This window comes from Callithrix jacchus, chromosome 10 (assembly GCF_049354715.1).
Source record: "Callithrix jacchus isolate 240 chromosome 10, calJac240_pri, whole genome shotgun sequence".
Classification (NCBI taxonomy): Eukaryota; Metazoa; Chordata; class Mammalia; order Primates; family Cebidae; genus Callithrix; species Callithrix jacchus.
In genome coordinates this window covers 120,904,403-120,924,964 of record NC_133511.1, presented here as the reverse complement: position 1 = coordinate 120,924,964, position 20,562 = coordinate 120,904,403, and the positions used below count along the sequence as shown (strand labels likewise).

The 20,562-nt window shown below is 46.2% G+C and overlaps 1 protein-coding gene and 1 long non-coding RNA gene across 21 annotated transcripts in view; both read right to left on the bottom strand.

The window, feature by feature from the left end:
* Positions 1-20,562, bottom strand: part of MARK2 (microtubule affinity regulating kinase 2) — a 72,711-nt gene that overhangs the window by 34,438 nt on the left and 17,711 nt on the right. The window lies entirely within an intron of this gene.
* LOC144578169 (uncharacterized) lies at positions 17,757-18,805 on the bottom strand. Its single transcript, XR_013523471.1, has 3 exons — positions 18,673-18,805; positions 18,268-18,362; positions 17,757-18,141 (listed from the first exon to the last, which is right to left on the bottom strand). It is a non-coding gene; the product is annotated as an uncharacterized LOC144578169 (long non-coding RNA).

Below are 20,562 nucleotides of genomic sequence, written 5' to 3'. Positions count from 1 at the left end.
GCTCACTGCAGCCTCAACCTCCCAGGCTCAGGTGATCCTCCTATCTCAGCCTTCTGAGTAGCTGGGACTATAGATGCCCACCACCAGCCCTGCTAATTTTTTTTTTTTTTTTGAGATGGAGTCTTGCTGTCACCAGGCTAGAGTGCAGTGGCGATCTCGGTTCACTGCAACCTCCGCCTCTGGGTTCAAGTGATTCTCGTGCCTCAGCCCTGCAAGTATCTGGGACCACAGGCGTGTGCCACCAGGCCCAGCTAATTTTTGTATTTTTAGTAGAGATGGGGTTTCACCATGTTGGCCTGGATGATCTCGACCTCTTGATCTGGCTGCCTCGGGCTCCCAAAGTGCTAGGATTACAGGGGTGAGCCACCGTGCCAGGCCTAATTTTTGTATTTTTTGTAGAGATGGGGTTTCCCCATGTTGCCCAGACTGCTCTCAAGTGATAGGCGTGAGCCACTGCACCAGGCCTAAGGCACTTTTTATGCTCAGTTCATCCTTTCAGCATCCTACGAAGAGTCTGGGCTGGGCATAGTGGCTCACGCTGGTAATCCCAGCACTTTGGGATTACTGCTGAGGCAGGCAGATCACTTGAAGTCAGGTGTTTTGAGACCAGCCTGCCCAAAATGGTGAAACCCCATCTCTACCGAAAACACAAAAATTATCCGGGCATGGTGGCAAGCGCCTGTAGTCCCAGCTACTTAGGAAGCTGAGGTGGGAGGATTACCTGAGCCTGGGGAGGTTAAGGCTGCAGTGAGCCAAGATCGTGCCACTGCACTCCAGCCTGGTTGACAGAGCAAGACTCCGTCCAAAAAAAAAAGAAAAAGTCTGATTGAATTGGTTTCCAAGAGAAGGGAATGGCCCAAGGTAGCAGAAGACCTGGGTTCTGAGCTTTGTAATTTCTGTGGTATGAACCTGGGAATGGCACTCTTTGGTGCAGATTAGCTCATGCACTGGTAGAAGTCCTCAGGAACTAGAACCATCAATTAACAGGTGGTGCTGGGAGGAAGGGGGCCGCTCGGGCATTGTTACATGTGCTGCTACACAGACTGTGGACAAGAGAATGCTGGGTATTTTGAAGGAGGCAAGCAGCCAAGTCTGCGGCTCTCCACCTCTGCATTCACTCAGAGATGGCAGGGAAGAAAAGATGGCTCCAAGAGGAATACCGCTCCCACCCAACAAATCCTAAAAGGCAGCTCTAACTGGCAATAGGTATGGTGGCATAAATGAAGACCCAAAGAAGAAAGCCACCCAGGAACAACAGTAGAATTTAGCTGGGCGGCCACAGGCTACGTCTACTCATTCTGGTATTCTACATAGTTCATACTAACTACCAAGGAAAAAGAACCCCAAAGGCATAAAGGGTCTCTACCAAATCTTGAAAACAGAAGGTACAGAATCAGAAATTACCAAATATCCACACCGTCCAAAGCACTGAGGACAATGCCTGGCAATATGCTGGTTGTTTCTATAATTACATATGCTTTCCCAACTTGTTCTGCAGGTTGCCAGAAGATACAGCTTGAACTTCTTTACCCAAAGCTCACCACAAATTCTCTGCATCTCCAAAAGGAGATGGATGTTTTCAAACTGGCCCAGGATAACCCTGCAGTTGAAGGCTAAGTTCTGGTCATCTACGCGTATGGCTCAAACTTGGGACTTGAGTTCAAGTCTGTACCCAGGCAGAAAGGCCGTTGCATAAATGGAGCTAGAAAAGGCTCCAGCAGCTCAGCCATTTTATCCCTTCCACAAAAGGCCACTCTACTCTCTCCTGATGAAAACAGACACATCCCGCCGTAGATGTATGGACCTGAAACCTTTGCAAATCAACAGTCATAATGGGAAATGTGATCAGTGTTTCTCTTACACACACGTGCCTGCACAGTGTGGCCAGAATAAGTCCATTCTCATATACAGTGCTTACTGAAGCTGGGCACTGCCTCTTCAGCTGTGAGACAAGGGAAATCTGTGTGCATGTTTATGGGGAGGGAAGTGATGGTGCTGGTGAAAGCTTAGCCACACTTCCAGCTCCTGAGTGGAATTCAGCAGCCTCTCTGGCAGCCAGGCCCCCATCGCCAGCTGTCCTTCACACAACAATAACAGGATCACTGTTTAGGAAGATAGGATTTTTGGTGTTAGGTTTTGTAGCCCATGAACTAGCACAGATCTACCCCATCTCCGGGGCAGTTTCCTGAAACAGCTGCATGTCCTAGGCCCCTGCAGACAGGATTTGAAAAAGATAAACAAGATGCCAGAAGTAGAAATTTTAGGGGGATAAAGAAGAAATGAAAGTTGGCTACAGTGGCTCATGCCTATAAACCCAGTACATTGGGAGGCTGAGGTGGGCGGATCATTTGAGGTAAGGAGTTCGAGACCAGCCTAGGCCATATAATGAGATCCCCATCTCAACAACGACAAAACCAGCTGGGCATGGTGGCATGCACCTGTGGTCTCACCTACTTAGGAAGCTGAGGCAGAAGGATTGCTTGAGCTAAGGAAGTTGAGGCTGCAGTCAGCCTTGTTTACACCACTGCACTCCAGCCTGGGTGACAGAGTAGACGGTCTCTTTAAAAAGGAAAAGGGCCAGGCGCAGTGGCTCATGCCTGTAATTCCAGCACTTTGGGAGGCCAAGGCAGGTGGATCACCTGAGGTCTGGAGTTCAAGACCAACCTAACCAACATGGAGAAACCACATCTCTACTAAAAATACAAAATTGACCAGGCGTGGCGGTGCATGCCTGTAATCCCAGCTACTTGGGAGGCTGAGGCAGGAGAATTGCTTGAACCTGGGAGGCAGAGGTTGCGGTGAGCCAAGATTGTGACATTGCACTCCAGCCTGGGCAACAAGAGTAAAACTCCATCTCAAAAACCAAAAAAAAAAAAAGAAGGAATGAAATTGTTCTCTTCTCACAGCTGAAAGCCCCACCCCATGGGAGACTTTTCCCACCTGGTCCTAAGGCCTCACACACACTTCCTTGGCAGACCAGGCTTCCTGCTGGTGTCTCCACTCTTTACCCTGACAGCTCTACCATGTCAAGTGACCATGGTATCTAACGCTGATGCTGGTTACCCCATGAAGAGACAACCAAGGTCATGTGAGCTGGGCCAACACGTTCTGCTAAACTTGTTTATAGGCAAGGGGATTAAAACAACCTGTCAAGGGAGGGAGGGGAACCCTGTGCACAGGGCAAGCATTGGCCACACAGCACAGAGGCCACCCACCAAATCTTTTGCTCAAACATAAAGCAGAACTCTCTCACCAAACATCAAACCAGCTAACTATGCCAAGTACTACTTATGATCAAGTAACCTCGAGGTGCTGCTCAATTTTTCCAATGTTCTTTGGGTTTTTTGGGAGTGGAGGGGATTCTAGGGGGATAAGCAACATAGGGTCCCTATAAATCCCCAAGTTCAATTAATACTCAAGCAAAGCATGTAGGGCTTAAAAAAGAGATGTCTTAAGGGTGTATTTATATAAAGCAAGCATTCAATTCTCAGATGCCTCAACTCCCAAACAGAAGGCAAAATGCCAAAACAGAACTTTGTGTGATCACATCTTGCCCTAATCAATGTTGGAATTGGGAGGAAAGTAATCGCTTTTAGATGCATTTCTAGAGCAGAAGGGATCAGGCAGCAGGAAGTCTGGACACCAGGCCAGAGTCATCCTCTCTAACCAGCGGGTCAACCTGACAATGACAGTCACTGGCGGCAAAACACAGGAAGGAAGAGGGAAAGGTGGTCAGCATCTGAGCCCCTGGCCTCAGGCAGTAGAGGCCACAGAAGCTATATGGCTATGGCGCAGAAGCTGACCCTTGGCTCTGTGAAGTTAGACCCTTTCCACTGCTCCTCTACAAAACCATTTGTCATAGCCTCTAAATAACCAATCCTCAGGCGCATACTGTGGCTCATGCCCGTAATCCCAGCAGTTTGGGAGGCTGAGGCGAGTGGATCACTTGAGGTCAGGAGTTCAAGACCAGCCTGGCCAACACGGTGAAATTCCATTTTTACTAGAAATACAAAAATTAGCCAGGCGTAGTGGCGCATGCCTGTAGTCCCAGCTACAAGGGAGGCTGAGGCAGAATTGGTTGAACCCGGGAGGCAGAGGTTGCAGTGAGCCGAGACTGTGCCACTGCACTCCCGTCTGGGTGACAGAACAAGACTCCGTCTCAAATAAATAAAATAACCAATCCTCCCCGTTCAGCAAGGCTGGGCTGCTACTGGCTGGTCTCTGCCTTAGGCACTCAAGTCTTATTTAGCAGCAAGAGGATGTTTCCATTTGGGTTTTCCCACAGCTGGCTGTGGAGGTTGGCAGAAGGCTACAGCTTCTCTTCTAGCAGCCAAAGGGGGAACGTGAAACAACTGCTGGCTACTGTGCTCCCACTCCAACATGCCCTTTCTCACACAGGAGCAGCCACCACTCCCCTGACCTTCCATCCACAGTCTTGCTGAGGCCAGGGAAGATGCGCCCAACCTAAGAAAACTGAAGTTAGTAAGTTAATGACAAGAGAACCCAGCTTAGGAACTAAAGAACCTGGATTTGGGGAAAAAAGGGATATTGTACTCCAAGGGATTCCAAAAAGAAATTCCCTAAACCACTCAGCCAGTTCTTCTAAAGAAGAGGAATATTTAGAAATGCTTTCCATTTCCCAAGGCATTAAAGAACAGGGTAGCCTTGGGCAGACCTGGCAGACATCTAGCTGGGTCACCATCACTCCTATGGGGCCTGGTCTCCAATAACAGCAGAAGAGTGCATACACCTGCCAGAGTGCCAGCCCGGGACAGTAACGTGCTCCAGAGTTCACATACTCACGTGCCCAGGAATCTCCTCCAGATCACTGCTGACATGCAGAGCAGGGAGGTGGACTGAGTCCCGCTCTGAGCTGGTCACTCCAGTTTGCCTGGCAGCATGGGGGTGGGGGGAGGGGCAGGGAGAAGTGGGAGAGAGGAGGAGGAGGAAGGGAGATTATGATTCTCTATTTTCAAGCCCCACCCCTAAAACCAGGGAGGGAAGCATCGGGGTTCCTATTGCAGAAGCTCCAATCTCTGGGCACTACAGAGCCAACGGGCATAAGAATTCTGGAGAATGTGCACATCAAACAAGCTGGGAAAATGAGGGGGAACCAACCAGGGTAGAAGTGGGTTGGTCCCCTGCCAAGAACTTTGAATGGTACTCCTATCAGAACCAGAACATAACAGAAGGTTGGCAGGTTTGTGGCCTCTGGGAAAAGGCAGGAGGGAAAGCAGTAAAGGCTGGACAGCATGGAAACAAAACTCACTCCCTGGCAGGAGAGACAACAGCCTATGTAGTCAGAAGTGAAATGCTGTCCCAGGAAACCTTTCCCAGTAGGACAATCACATTCTAACCTTAGGTCAATTTTCATATGCTTGGCCGGCTGTGCCCTGGACCCTGCAGAGTGGAACACAGCCACCTCTACAACCCTGTAAGTTAAGGTCTGCCACTCAAAGCACTTGTGCCACTGATAAGAGGAAAAGGGGACTCTCATTGGTTGTGTTGTGCAATCTAGTCTGTGGCCAAGGGCAGAGCGGAAGCCTCAGATGACGGGCCCTCCCACAGGGAGAGGAAAGCTCCTCCCTTTCCTCTCTGTGGTAGCAGAGTCCCAGGCTGCCACAGAGAGGTGCTATTTAGTGACAGAAATATTTGTCAGGAGTGGCAGAAGGAATGGCCACTACATACTTCCTCTTTCTCACCAACTGCTACCATCAGCCTCCACTGGCTGCCTCTGAAAAGCCTGCAGAACCTCTGGTGGCAGCAGTGTTCTCTGAGCTATTCCCGCCAGAGAAAAGGAAAAGTGGGCCTGACTCCCGGGCCTGAAGAAGACTCACAGTGCCCTCAGCCAGCCCTTGCTGTAGAGCAAAAGCCAAGGACTGAAATTTTGGACAGCCTACTCTTCACTCACACCTGCACCCAGAAAAAACACTCCCTCTTACTCTAGAACATGGCACACAGCGGTGGGGGAGCACCAACAGTCATCTCAAAAGGGCAACCAACACTGGGAAAAGGAAGTGACGGCATTATATTCAAGGCATGCCTTAAAAAAAACTTCTGCCGGGTACAGTGGTTCACGGCTGTAATCCCAGCACTTTGGGAGGTTGAGGCGGGCAGATCACTTGAGGTCAGGAATTCAAGACCACCCTGGCCAACGTGGTGAAGTCTCGCCTCTACTAAAAATACAAAAATTAGCCAGGTATGTTGGTGTACACATGTGATCCCAGCTACTTAGAAGGCTGAGTCAGGAAAATGGCTTGAACCTGGGAGGCAGAGGTTGCAGTGAGCTGAGATCACGCCATTATACTACAGCCTAGGCGACAGAGCAAGACACCATCTCAAAAAAGAAAAATACTTCGTGTATGCATGCACGTGCGCACACACACACAACTGATTTTTATGTGTGTGTGTATGTACATACACATATACATGTAAAATGTTTAGCTAAACTGATATCCCGATTAGATCCACATGGTTTCTAGATTTTTTTCCTGAAACCAACTGCATTATGAGCTGGCTATCTCCCCTTCTCTGCATGCAGCTCCAGGCTAACTCTCTTCCCTTCCTAGAGTCTCACTCCAGGCTTCAGCCACCTTGTCTTCAAATGTAGAATGGTCTCTCAGACCTCCAGATCTTGGCCACAGCTTTCCACTGATGGGAACACTTTCCCTCTAGCAGCCACTCCCATTCCTCTTCGTGATGAGCCTCTCACACATCACTTCCACCAGGAAGCTTTCCCTGCTCCATGCATCACTTCCCAGGGTCTCTCTGGACATTTCCCAGCTCGGGGCTTCCTGCACTAGCACTTCACTGCTGCTGAATGGCCTGTCTGCTTCACAGCTCCTGTTGGCTGTCTTGTTCACTATTACACAGACTGAGAGCAGCATAAGGGAATTTTCCAGACTAAGTCACTTTGTGTCTTCAGGGCCCAGGCACAGAGCCTGGCACCTAACAGGCTCTCCAGAAATGCTTTCCTAACTCATCATGGAAAGTCTCGGGGTCAAAATCTTCTTGCTTTTCTTGGAGTGACTCCTCACACAAAAGCCCTTTACACAGCTCTGCTCCGTGTGACCCCTTTCAGCCTGGGTCAGGGCTAGCATGCTGGTGACCACTTTTAAACCATTCCCAGCCAGGCGCCGCAGCTCATGTCTGTAATACCAACACTTTGGGAACACAGCAGGGAGGATCACTTGAGTCTAGATTTGAGACCGGCCTGGGCAATATGGTAAGACCTGTCTCCACAAAAATCCAAAATAAAGAATCATTCCTGAGGGCCTCTGGCGCCTCTACGGACAAGGTCTCTGGCAGGATGTCAGAGTTCCTCTCTGATGTGTAGAATTAGTGCCTGCTGCCCTTCCACTTGTTCTTTCCCAGCCTGCCTTCTGCCATGAGGGCTGCAGCCAGCCCCTCTGAAGTGATGGTAATGGGGGCACGATGCCAAGGGCCCTAAGATCCATTCTAGACCCAGCTCTGCCCAAACAATTTATGTCACCTTGGGCAAGTCATTCACCCTCTTGGGACCTTTGTTTCCATGCTTATAAAATGAGGCACTGGAGAGGAGTCCTGAGTGTCTGCCCTGTGTGGATGTGACAGCTCTCAGTGCCTCTGTGCTCACAAGCCTTCCGGCCCTCTTCAAGACTACAGCAGGAAGTGGGCATCATCTGTGTGTCCTGAAGATAGCTTCCTGACCTTGGCTTATGTCAAGACAACCTGCCTAAAAGTCTGCCTCCAGAAGTAAACCTCACCTAAACACCAGGCTGGAAATATCTCTCCCGCCTAAGGATGAAAAGATTAAAAAACACCCTACGTGACAACTCCAGAAATTAAGGTACTAAGGAGCAGCACACCTCAGAAACATGACAACCCTGGACTCAGGGTGCCCTTGGGAAGGATCCTCTCCCTTCCTAGACTTTATTTACTCATAATTTACAAGCTCTTGGCCCCTCCCAGACTCTCTACATACCATAAATGCGGCCACAAGGCGCAGGGAAAGGTACAGTCTATTTCCAACAGGACCCAGAGCTCTGCAACCTTAGTCTGAGCAGCCTGGAGTAGGCACAGCCCCTGTTAGGGCAAGTGGCACACCTAGTTCCTAGCACCTGCCCCCACCTGCAGCATGGTTCCCACAGAAGCTGGGTGAGTCTGCAGGCTCCCAGGTGGGGAGCTGCCCCACGAGGAGAAACTGAGCTGGCAAAGCCCAGCGAGCAGCAGTTTCAGCCTCCCTGCCCAGAGTGGGGGTGGGTGGGGTGAGGGGAGAGGAGGGAGGCGGGTACAAGCAGACCAGTCTAACAGGTCTTTATTTCCTCCACCCTACACAGCTGGTGCCTTCTTCACCAGTTCAATAAAAGAAGATTCAAGTCAGATGGAGCTTTCATACCACACACCACAAAGACTAGAATCAAGAAAGAAGAAAATGGTCATCCTTCTCACTCTTGCCCTACCCACAGTGGCCTCGAAAAACATGGTCCGTAATCTCAGCTCGTGGGTCAAATAGGAAAAGCAACTGATCTGCTCTCAGATACTTAAAGGAAAATCTGGGTCCTCGCCATCATCAGGCGCTGAAGCTGGTGTGAAATCAGTTCTTCCTGTGCCATGCTCCTGGGCTTCTCTCCCACTATAAATAACTCCAGCCTTCTGATACAGACCACATGATCCCTCCAACACTGGACAAAATCCCCAACACTAGTGTTCCTCTGCCCACCCATCACAAAAGAGGGAAGACTGAGCTCACTGTAGTCAGGAGCAACAAGGCAGGCAGGCAGGCAGACAGGCTGGTGTCAGGGGCAAGCACAGAACTCAGCAAGGCCAGGAGGGCTTGGCTCTCTGGCTCTGGTCCTTACTCCAGGAAGCCAGACAGTAGCCTCTGCAGGACATTCTCCCTCTGTGCTTTCCCCTCCAAGTTCTTAACACAATCCAACAATGGTTTAAACCTTCTCCCTCATCTTCTCATCCTGAAAAAGCACATTTTTGTAGTCATTACCACACCTGCTTAAGATACTGGTTAAAGAATGTCTGACTTACAAATCAATACAGACGCACTTCCCTAAGGGTGGCTGTAAAGGAGAATACCCGTGTTACAATTTAAAAAAAAATTATTATTTTTCTGAGACAGGGTCTCAAGTAATCCTCCCACCTCTGCCTCCCTAGTAGCTGGGACTACAGGCCTGCGCCACCATGCACAGCTAACCTTTAATTTTTTTATAGAGACAGGGTTTCACTACATTGCCCAGGCTGTTCTCAATTTCCCAGACTCAAGCGATTTGCCCACCTCCGCCTCCCAAAGTATTGGGATTACAGGTGTGAGCAACTGCACCCAGCCTCATGTTACAAATTTAAAAAATTTTTATTTCACAAATAATTCACTGTTGCAAAGTACTCCAACAGTCTGTGGGTGTGAGAAGGGATACAGAGAAGGGTAAAATACAGCCCAACCTTCAAAGAAGGTAACAATCTACTAGGAGATGAGCACAAATCATCAATCCAGTGTGGGACCCAAATCCAGGAACTGAAGTTACAGTCAGCCTATTCCCTCAATTTACTAGCTGTCTATGGCTTTTGTTTTTTTCAGAGGAACAATGGGCAAAGAGAGACTCGAAGATCCCAGGTGTCACTTCCAGCTAGGACATGAATGAGGATGTCTGCTGTGGCGTCAGCCATGGTGACAAGGTAGGCAGTGCTGGAATAAGAGGAAGCCAACTCTGGGAGACTCACGGAAGAACCAGTCATTTAGCCTTTCTCATCTTTCATCTCCCTCTGGAAACTTGAGACAGGCCCAGTATACAAGCAAAGGTGACACAGAGCTTAAAAAACCAACATTGAAAAAAATGCTGCTCAAGACTCTTGGTAATGGAAATGAAGTTGGAAAAATCCCCTTATAATATGAAAAGAATATTCTCCTGGGGAAGAGCTGGAAGGGATTCCTGAAGTTCTGCATCCAGAACCCCAATATCACAACGCTGGCTGTGACTAAGAACGCACATTTCTTTTTCCTTTACTTTCAAATGATTGGTTGTCTGGTTTCCTTAATTCCCATTCAACCAGCTCAGTTCGTAAAGCTATATCTTGGCCAAGTGCGGCGGCTCATACCTGTTATCCCAGCACTTTGGGAGGCCAAGGTGGGTGGATTGCTTGAGCCCAGGAGTTCAAGACCAGTAAGGGGAACATGAGGAAACCCTGTCTCTATAACAAATGGAAAAAATTAGCTGGGTGTTGCAGCACATGCCTGTGGTCCCAGCTACTCAGGAGGCTAAGGTCGGGGGAGAGCTTGAGCCTGAGAGGTGGAGTGGGCCAAGGTCACACCACTGCACTCCAGCCTGCATGACAGAGTGAGACCCTGTCTCAACAAACAAATAAATAACTGTCCCCTTATCCATCAGGCTACCAGCAGGTTCAGAGCTCTTCAGGAAGATAGTAGGCAGAAACAAATACTAATTCCTGAAAATGCCTGGCAAGAAATAAAATTCCCTAGACAGACAGAAGATTCTCTGCCATCTAAAAAGAGAAAAGTCAGTTAATTAGAGCTTGGGGATGGGGCGGGGGGGGGGGGGGGGGGCGGTAAAAATCAAGGCCCCAGTTTTCCTTTAGGAAAAAGACACAATTCTGAAGCTAGTTTTCCTATCTTAAATGGGAAAAGCTAGTGAGAGGGTTAGTCAAAATCACTTGAAAAGAAAATCACTTCTTGAAACTAAAACAAAAAACACAGACGAGAGTGAATGGGAATTGGTTTATTTAAAACCTTTCCTGTACAGCAGATAGTGGATTAGCCACACAAGCCTCTCCTGAAATGATTTACCAAGAGGAATTTTATAATGTAAGCACTCTGAATGTGAAACTGGGAGTTCAGCACTTAAACATTTATTATTGAGAAAAATCCTCACACCACAATCATGATGAAGGTTTAACATCACTGTTTGACATTTTGTCATTAAGAGATTGGTTTTAACAGTCTGGATTTGGCAGCCTGCCCTATTGGCTGTTTCACAAGCAGTTTCTGTGGTTTCAAGCTAAAGGCAGGGTGTTTGCTTTTAAACACTACTGTTTTATTTTTTGAGACCAAGTCTCACTCTATTACCCAGGCTGAAGTGCAGTGACAATCTCTGCTCACTGCAACCTCCGCCTTCTGGGTTCAAGCAATTCTGATGCCTTAATCTCCCAGGATTTCAGGCACACGCCACCATACCTGGCTAATTTTTGTGTTTTCAGTAGAGACGAGGTTTCACTATGTTGACCAGGCTGGTCTCAAACTCCTGACTTCGGGTGATCTGCCCACCTCGACCTCCCAAAGTAACACCATCTTAAAAATACATTTCAGAATAGGGTCCAACGATTCCAAGAGAGAAGGATGGAATGAAAACCAAATGAAATAAAGGAATGTAGTACTACCAAACAGAACGGGAGCACAGGGTAGGAAGAGACATTATTCACCAGCCACACCAAAACAGCAAGACAAGCTAACTTAGTACTTCTTACTACCAAGTTAGAAAATTAGGACATAGAAGTGGCACTAAAGATGTGAGATTAATAAAGGGAATTCCCTATACAGATCTTCATCTCTCCAAAATCAGCTTACCTGGCCCAAATCTATCTGTTTACTCAAAAAAACAAAACAAAACCAGCCCAACAGTGCCACATCAATGCAAAGAACTGTCATCTAATCAATTAGCAGCCACACCTCTGCCAGCATGATGCCGGTAATTAAGGCAGAGATTTTTCTCCCTGGGAATACAAGTACAGAAGGGCAGAGCCCCTATGGACCTAACCCATTATGACAGCCTTTTCATTAGCAAGGAAAGCACTGCTACACACTCTCCAAGGAGGCAGTGGCCACAGCATTAAAAAACACCTGAGTGAATAGCAGCTACCTCTGTTGAGAGAGAAAAATGTGTTGGGGATGGGGTACGGGAAGGGACAGAACCACTCCTAAGAAAGCCAACAGGCTGTGCTTCTCAAATTAATTTATATGGACCTTGGCTTTTCCACAAAGAGTACCTGTGGTCCCAGCTACTCAGGAGGCTGAGGTGGGAGGACTGCTTGAGGCTTGAGGGCGTAGGCTACAGTGACCTGAGATCACACCACTGCACTCCAGCTTGAGTGACAAAGTGAGACTCTGTCTCAAAAAACAAACAAAGAAACAAACAAACAAACACGCAAAGAGACGGGTTCTAAAGTAATTTAGAAATGGCACAAAACTCCATAACTGGGCTGGGTGCAGTGGCTCATGCCTGTAATCCCCAGCACTCTGGGAGGCAAGGCAGGTAAGCTGCTTGAGGCCGAGAGTTCTAGTCAGCCTAGGCAACATGACAAAACCCCATCTCTACAAAAAGTTAGCCAGGCGTAGTGGCACATGCCTGTAGTCCCAGCTACTTGGGAGGCTGAGGTGGGAGGATTGCTCGAGCCTGGGAGGTCAAGGCCGGGATTGCCACACTGCACTCCAGCCTGGTCATCAGAGGCAGACTCTTGCCTCAAAAAAAAAAAAAGAAAGAAAAAGAAATGGCACATAACTGTGATTTTGGATAAGTAAATCTTATTTATTTATTTAGTATTAGAGACAGGGTCTTGCTTTGTTGCCCAGGCTGGTCTCAAACTCCTGGGTTCAAGCGATCCTCTCACCTTGGCCTCCCAAAGTGCTGAGAATACAGCTGTGAGCCAGGGACTACATCTAGCCCTAAGTGATACTTTAATAAAGGGCAACAGGAGGAGCCTAGTGGCTCACTCCTGTAATCCCAGCACTTTGAGAGGCCAAGGCGGGAGAGGATCACTTGAGCCCAGGAGTTTGAGACCAGCCTAGGCAACAAAGCAAGACCCTATCTCTACAAAAAATAAAAATAAAGCCAGGCACGGTGGCTCACACCTGTAATCCCAGAACTTTGGGAGGCTGAGGCAGGTGGATCACCTGAGGTTAGGGGTTTGAGACCAGCCTGACCAACGTGGAGAAACCCTGTCTCTACTAAAAGTACAAAAATATTCTGGGCGAGGTGGCGCATGTCTATAATCCCAGGTACTTAGGAGGCTCAGGCAGGAGAACAGCTTGAACCCTAGAGGGGGAGATTGCACGGAGCCGAGACAACACCATTGCACTCCAGCCTGGGCAACAAGAGTGAAACTCCATCTCGAAAAAATTAAAATTGAAAAAAATTAAAATAAAATAATTAGCTGGGTATAGTGGCACGTGCCTATTAGTCCCCAGCTGCGCAGGGGGCTCAGACAGAAGGACTGTGTGAGTCCAGGAGGTCAAAGCTGCAGTGAGCCATGTTTGGGCCACTGCACTCCAGCCTGGATAACAGAGCAAGATCCTATTTCAATAAAAAGTGGTGGTGGATGGGCACAGTGGCTCACACGTGTAATCCTAGCACTTTCGGAGGCAAAGGCAGGCAGATCACTTGAGGTCAGGAGTTCAAGACCTGCCTGTCCTACATGGTGAAACCCCGTGTCTACTAAAAGTACAAAATTAACCAGGTATGGTGGCGGGCACCTGTAGTCCCAGCTACTCAGAAGGCTGCAACACAAGAATCACTCGAACCCAAGAGGTGGAGGTTTGCAGTGAGCAGAGATTGCGCCATTGCACTCCAACCTGGGTGACAGAAAGAAACCCTGTCTCAAAAAAAAAGGTGGTGGGAGGCAACAGCTCACCCCTTTCCTCTCTTTACTCTCACCCATGCTAGCATCTTAAAATAAAAGGCCTCATTGCCAAAGTCAGACAAGCAAGTAAATTAAGCCATACACTCAAGTTTAACTAAAATTCTGTAGAGAGGCACAAAGCAACCATTCCCACTAATAAACAACTGCAGATGTCTAGGATTTCTAGATGTCTGGTCCCCATAGCTAGCCATGTGCATGATTCTGGGGTCCAGCTTCAGGAGAGAGAAGCAATCCAGAGGAGAGGCTGAGCAAATGCAAACAGGAAGTAGTGGAATAAATTACACAAGTGATGGGATCAAGAGACACACAGCAGGATGCCCAGAGTTCAGCTCCCAGGACTGAACTGGCAAGTCCTAAAAACACACAAGGCCTGACACTACCAGGTACGGTACTCAGGGCTGCTGGCAGTCAAGGCTAGAAGCAAGTAGCTCTGTGCCTCTGCATGTGCAACTGGTGCACAGGGGTTTGTAAGACAGAATTAGAGTTTGCTTCATAGAGACAAAATATACACAGTTAAGATCCACACACAAAAGCTTCTTACTTTTCGTGGGGATTTTTTTGTGGGGAGTGGGGCACTTACAAAGAAAGAGTTCTAGAATCCCAAAATTTTGTGGGTGCCACAGAGCAGGATTTCATGGGTCCCAACATTTCGTGGGTGCCACAAAGCAGGTTCTAGTCAAACCTAGAAATCCAGTGTCTTATACTTTAAGGTACTTACTTGCTGGTTATCAATTTTATGACTCAGGGCTTTTGTTTTTCTAAAGGGGTTCTTGAAATTCCAGAAGGCAGGAAAAGATGTGAATCAGAGGCTGGGATTAAAGAAGGTTTCTTAAAAAGGTCTCTCACAGCTCTTGCATAGAGCGCTCAACAGCAGGGAGGTAAGCCCAGAAAGCTGCTCCCACTGCATCTGCACCATTTCTGCCACATTTACCAAAGGCCACCAAGGACAGAAGAAATGACTGGAGGCAGAGGAGGCCATGTGTGACTCTAAATCCCATCTGTGAGACATCTGCCTCACACCAACTGGGAGCTAATCCTAAGGAAACTATCTTCTACTGCCTGGACACACCAAAGGCAGGGACAAAGGATTCTTTACAATCAAGAAAGGCTGGTTCTGACAATGACACACTCTGGACCACCTGGGTTTGCAGCCTTAAACAGGTTATTCAACATTTTGGGCCTCTATTTCCTCAACTGTAAAACAGTAAGATCTACTAACTTACAAAGAGCAAAAGAGTTAATGAATGTAAAACAGCTAAACGAGTGCTTGGGACAGAGTAAGTGCTCAGTAAATGTTAGCTATTCTGTCTACAGCTAAAGATACACAGCATCAGAGACAAACCATCCAAGAATGAGGGGGCCATGCCTACTGTTCAATTACTCAGTCCATTCCCTTTAAGGCTGAGTTTCCCAATGAGTTGGACCAGATTAATGCACTGAGAGGGCCATCCAGGTGGTGCCATTACTAAGCTGCTGCCTTAGCTAATACAGTAAACAAATCTTTGAAATTAACATTCTTTATCTTCCACACAGACCAGTAGCCAGAGAGAAAATAGCACATTAAGTTCAATTCTGGAACTGAAATGCAAGCCGCGTGTAAATCTGAAAAGAAATATGCTTCGTGTAAAAAGCACATTATAGGACTTGCTAAGTGATGAGAAATGGAGCTATGATCCCATATGCAGAGGTGAACTGATAGGTTGTGCGTTATTAAAGTTTTAAAAAAATGATTCCAAATGAGACGTGATTCTGAGCAAATGACATGAGTTTTTTTGTTTTGTTTTGTTTTGTTTTTTGAAATAGTCTCGCTCTGTTGCCCAGGCTGGAGTGCAGTGACAAGCTCTCAGCTCACTGCAACCTCTGCCTCCCAGGTTCAACCAATTCTCTTGCCTCAGACTCCCAAGTAGCTAGGACTACAGGTGCGAGCCACCACGCCCAGCTAATTTTTGTATTTTTAATAGAGACAGGGTTTCACCACATTGGCCAGGATGGTCTCGATCTCTTGACCTTGTGATCCGCACACCTCAGCCTCCCAAAGTGCTGGAATTACAGGTGTGAGCCACCGCGCCCAGCCGACATGAGTTTTAAAAGATTTGCTTAAAGTTGGCCAAAGTGACTATTAGAGGAGGCCCAAGGCTACTATTTGTGGGACGTAGGGAAGCTCTTAAAAGTTAGAGGTGCTATGGAAATTGGACAATGAGTATATGCAAAAGAATAAGGCTGAGAATTACAGGGTAGTTTAGAGATTTTTCCCTGTCACTTAAGGACTTGTCAAGAGATACAATGTTCACACCCTGCTACAAACACTCCAAATATGCCTACTTCTTACAGGATAACATAAAATATACCTACGTAAGAGTGAGACTGGCTGGGCACAGTTGCTCACACCTGTAATCCCAGCACTTTGGGAGGCCGAGGTGGGTGGATCACAAGGTCAGGAGTTCAAGACCAACCTGGCCAACATGATGAAACACCATCTCTGCTAAAAATACAAAAATTAGCTGGGTGTGGTGGCAGGCGCTTGTAATCCCAGCTACTCGGGAGTCTGAGGCAGAATTGCTTGAACCCGGGAGGCAGAGGTTGCAGTGAGCCAAGATTGCACCACTGTACTCCATCCTGGGTGACAAAGCAAGACTCCATCTCAAAAAAAAAAAAAAAAAAAAAGAAAAGAAAAGAAAAAAGAAACACAGGTTAAAAAGAGTCAAATACAAAAGGAAAAAAAAACAAAGTATGTCAGCTCTCCAGCTGCCCAGGGAATAGACTACTGGATGTCTGTCCTTAGTGACTGCAGCTTACCAGTCCTCAGCTATTGTAGGCACCAAGGTTGATGCCTTTAAGGATAGACGCTGTGCAAGCTTTGTAGTTTTCAAATTTGGAATTGACCAATAGCCCATATGTAAGTTAAACACACACACACACACACACACACACACACACACACACACACACCTACTGTCATAATAAAATCGAAGTAAGCCAAATGATCTTTTTAATGGAATTTTAAAAAAAGTAATGGTATGTATTCAAAGGAGGAAATGAGCCAACTTTGGCCAAGGTCTGTGAGGTCACTGAGAACCAGCTTCCTCAGCTAGATAACTGAAAACCAAGACAGCAAGTGCCTTCCTGAGGCCCAGCCAGGACCCCGGGAACTGCAAAACAGAGGCTCATTATGAGGTCATAGCAAGTAATCAACCAATCAAAGACAGGGATTATCAGTCCTATCTCTGTCTACAAAAGAGTTCTCATACTCTCTGGAAACCCTTTACACTCTTACTGATGACATCAAATGGCTTTGTTCATGTGGGTGATAGTTACTGATATTTATTGTATTAAAGTTAAAACTGATAAAATGTTACACTATTAACTAATGTTATATAACTAATGTAAGTTATATTACAGGGCCAGGTATAGTGGTTCATGCCTATAATCCTGGCACTCTGGGAGGCTGAGATAGGCAAATCAATTGAGGCCAGGAGCCTAGCCAACATGACAAAACCCTGTCTCTACTAAAAATACAAAAATTAGCCAGGTATGGGGATGTGCACCTGCAATTCCAGCTACTTGGGAGGTTGAGGCACGAGGATCGCTTGATCCCAGGAGGAGGAGGAGGTTGTAGTGAGCTGAGATGGTGCCACTGCATTCCAGCCTGGGTGACAAAGCAAAACTCCATCTCAAAAAACAAAACAAAACAAAATAATAATAATAATAATAATAATAAAGCCAGGCACAATGGCTCATGCCTTATAATCCCAGCGCTCTGGGAGGCTGAGACAAGAGGATTGCCTGAGCCTGGGATACTGACGCTGCAATGGGCTGAGACCATGCCACTGCACCCTAACCTGGGTGACAGAGTGAGAACCTGTCTTAAAAAACGAAAAATAAAAAAAAATTGATCAACCAAAGTCATGGAGAACCAGCCTAAGTTTTGTGTACAACCATGATTCTTACACTTTTTGGTTTCAGGACTCTGCTTTTGAAAAATAACTGAAGACCCAGAAGGTTTTGCTTATATGAATTGTATCTATGAATATTTACTGTATTAGAAATTCAGATAAGGAAAAATTTAAATATGTATCAATTCATAACAGAACATGAATAAACTCATCACATGTAAATATAAATGACTCATTTTTAATAAAAAAGTTATTTTCCAAACCAAAACTAAATATATATCAAAGGAAGTCCACCTGATGAACTAATCTTATAATGCAATCAAAACACAATACCAGGGCCTGGCACGGTGGCTCACACCTGTAATACCAGCACTTTGGTAGGTCGAGGCAGGCAGATCACCTGAGGTCAGGAGTTTGAGACCAGCCTGGCAAACATGGAGAAACCCTGTCTCTACTAATAAACAAAAAATCTGCCAGGCGCAGTGGCAGGCGCCCATAATTCCAGCTACTGGTGAGTCTGAGGCAGGAGAATTGCTTGAACCCAGGAGGCAGAGGTTGCAGTGAGATGAGATCGCGCCTTCACACTCCAGCCTGGCGACAGAATGAGACTCTGTCTCAAAAAAAAAAAAAGAAAAAAAATACTAACAAATTAAAGAAACAAAAAGAACAAAAAAGAGATGAATATAAAAAGTTTAAAAATGAGGAAAGAAATAAGGCAGGGTGTGGTGGTTCATACCTGTAATCCTAGCTCTTTGGGAGGCCGAAGTAGCCAGATCACTTAGACCAGGAGTTCAAGACCAGCCTGGCCAACATGGCGAAACACTGTTTCTACTAAATATACAAAAATTAGACAGATGTAGTGGCGCACACCTGTCATCTCAGCTACTTGGGAGGCAGAGGTGGGAGGATCAACTGAGCCTGGAGAGTTCAAGGCCTCAGTGAGCCGAGATCACACCACTGCATCCCAGCCTAGGTGGCACAGCAAGTCTCTGTTTCTAAATAAATAAATAAATAAATAAATAAATAAAGGAGTGAAAAGGGAAAATTAAAAAAAAAGTAAGACATAAAGAAAAAAGAGAAGAAAAAGAATAAACAAGCCACATATTTAAAAAAACAAACAAACAAAAAAACCCCAACAAACCCCAGAGGGCCAATGCTGTATGTTTCAGAAGGAGGAAATCAGTTATCTTTGGTCAAAATCTCTCACATCACAGAGAACTACTTCTGGAACCAGAAGGACTGCAAACCAAAGTAATGAATGCCTCTTTGAGGCCCAGGCAGGGATTATACTGGGGCTGGGAACAGCAAAACAAGTGCTTCTTATGAAGTCATAGCAAGTAACCAACCAACCAATCAAGACCAGGGTCCCAAAGTTATGTCTAAACTTAGTTTTCTCACCTTTGGTCTCAAGAACTCTTTATATGCTTAAAAAATTATTAAGGAATGCAAAAATATTTTAAGTGGCTTACAGCTATCCACAGCTGCTATCTTATTAGAAACTGAAACTAATTAAAAAAAATTATTAATTCATTCAAGATAATTAACCTACATATTTATGCTAATAACCTTAAAAAAACTGGATTTTCTAAAATAAAACGAAATTTCACAACAAAAGGAGCACTGCTTTACATTCTTGCCCCTCTTTAATGTCTGGCTTAATGAAAGACAGCTGACTTCTCTCTCACATCTGCTTCCGTATTCAATGTGTTTCAATAAGTTGTGGTTGAAGTATATGAAGACAATCTCACTTCACAGAGACATGTAGTTGAGCTCAATAGCTTTTCAGATACTGAACATTTTCTTCTTTGATACTACATCAAAATTAACAAGTGGTAGCTTTTAAAGGATAGTTGCAATACGGAATCTGAAAGTTTATCAATGAACTTTTCATATACTTTTACATTAAAATCCATTGGTCATCCTGCACTTCGGGTTTTTTTGTTTTGTTTGTTTGGTTTTTTTTTTTTTTTTGAGATAGGTCTCACTCTGTTGCCCAAGCTGGAATATAGTGGTACAATCACGACTTACTACAGCCTTGACCTCTTGGGCTCAAGTGATGTTCCTGCCTCAGCCTCCTGAGTAGCTAGGACTATAGGTACATACCACCTGCTCAGCCAATTTTCCAAATTTTTAGCAGAGATGATGAGGTCTTGCCATGTTGCGCAGACTGGCCTTGAACTCCTGACCTCAAGCAATCCTCCCTTCTCAGCTTCCCAAAGTGCTGACAATACAGGCATGAGCCACCATGCCTGGCCTCATCCTGCACTTTGAATGGCTCTTTTACCCATTAGCAATCTGGAAAATATTTCTTCACTGAATTGTGCAGAATTTCCAAACACTGACATTTCACACAGTATCAAAAAAATCATACTCATTAATTTTACTATCAATCTCGGAAAAGTTTTAGCAGACATAAGCGTTCCAAAATTCTAATTTTCACTTGAAAATCTGAATTTTATCAATGGCAACACTGACAGGCTCACTTTGTTCATTTTCATGAAAATGTCCACATAAACAACTTTCGTTTGTCCATCAGTTGTTCAAGAAAAAATTATGATCCCTGCAGCTGGTTCAGCTCCAACACAAGTGCTTTCCTCAAGTTTGGCACACAGCAGCAATGCTTCATGGATACTTTGTTTTTCACCACTTGGAATACCCTTTGTTTTTTTTTTGGAGTCTCGATGTTGACACACTGGGCTGGAGTGCAATGGCATGATCTTGGCTCATTGCAATTCTCCTGCCTCAGCCTCCCAAGTAGCTGAGATTACAGGCGCCCACCACCACACCCGGCCAATTTTTGTATTTTTAGTAGAGACAAGGTTTCACCATGTTGGCCAGGCTGATCTCAAACTCCTGATCTCAGGTGATCCACCCACTTCAGGCTCCGAAAGTGCTGGGATTACAGATGTGAGCCACTGTGTCCAGCCTAAAGAGACCTTTATTAAAGGGTTGATAAAATAAAAGGCTGGGCATGCTGGATCATGCCTGTAATCCCAGCACTTTGGGAGGCCCAGGCCGGCAGGTCACTTGA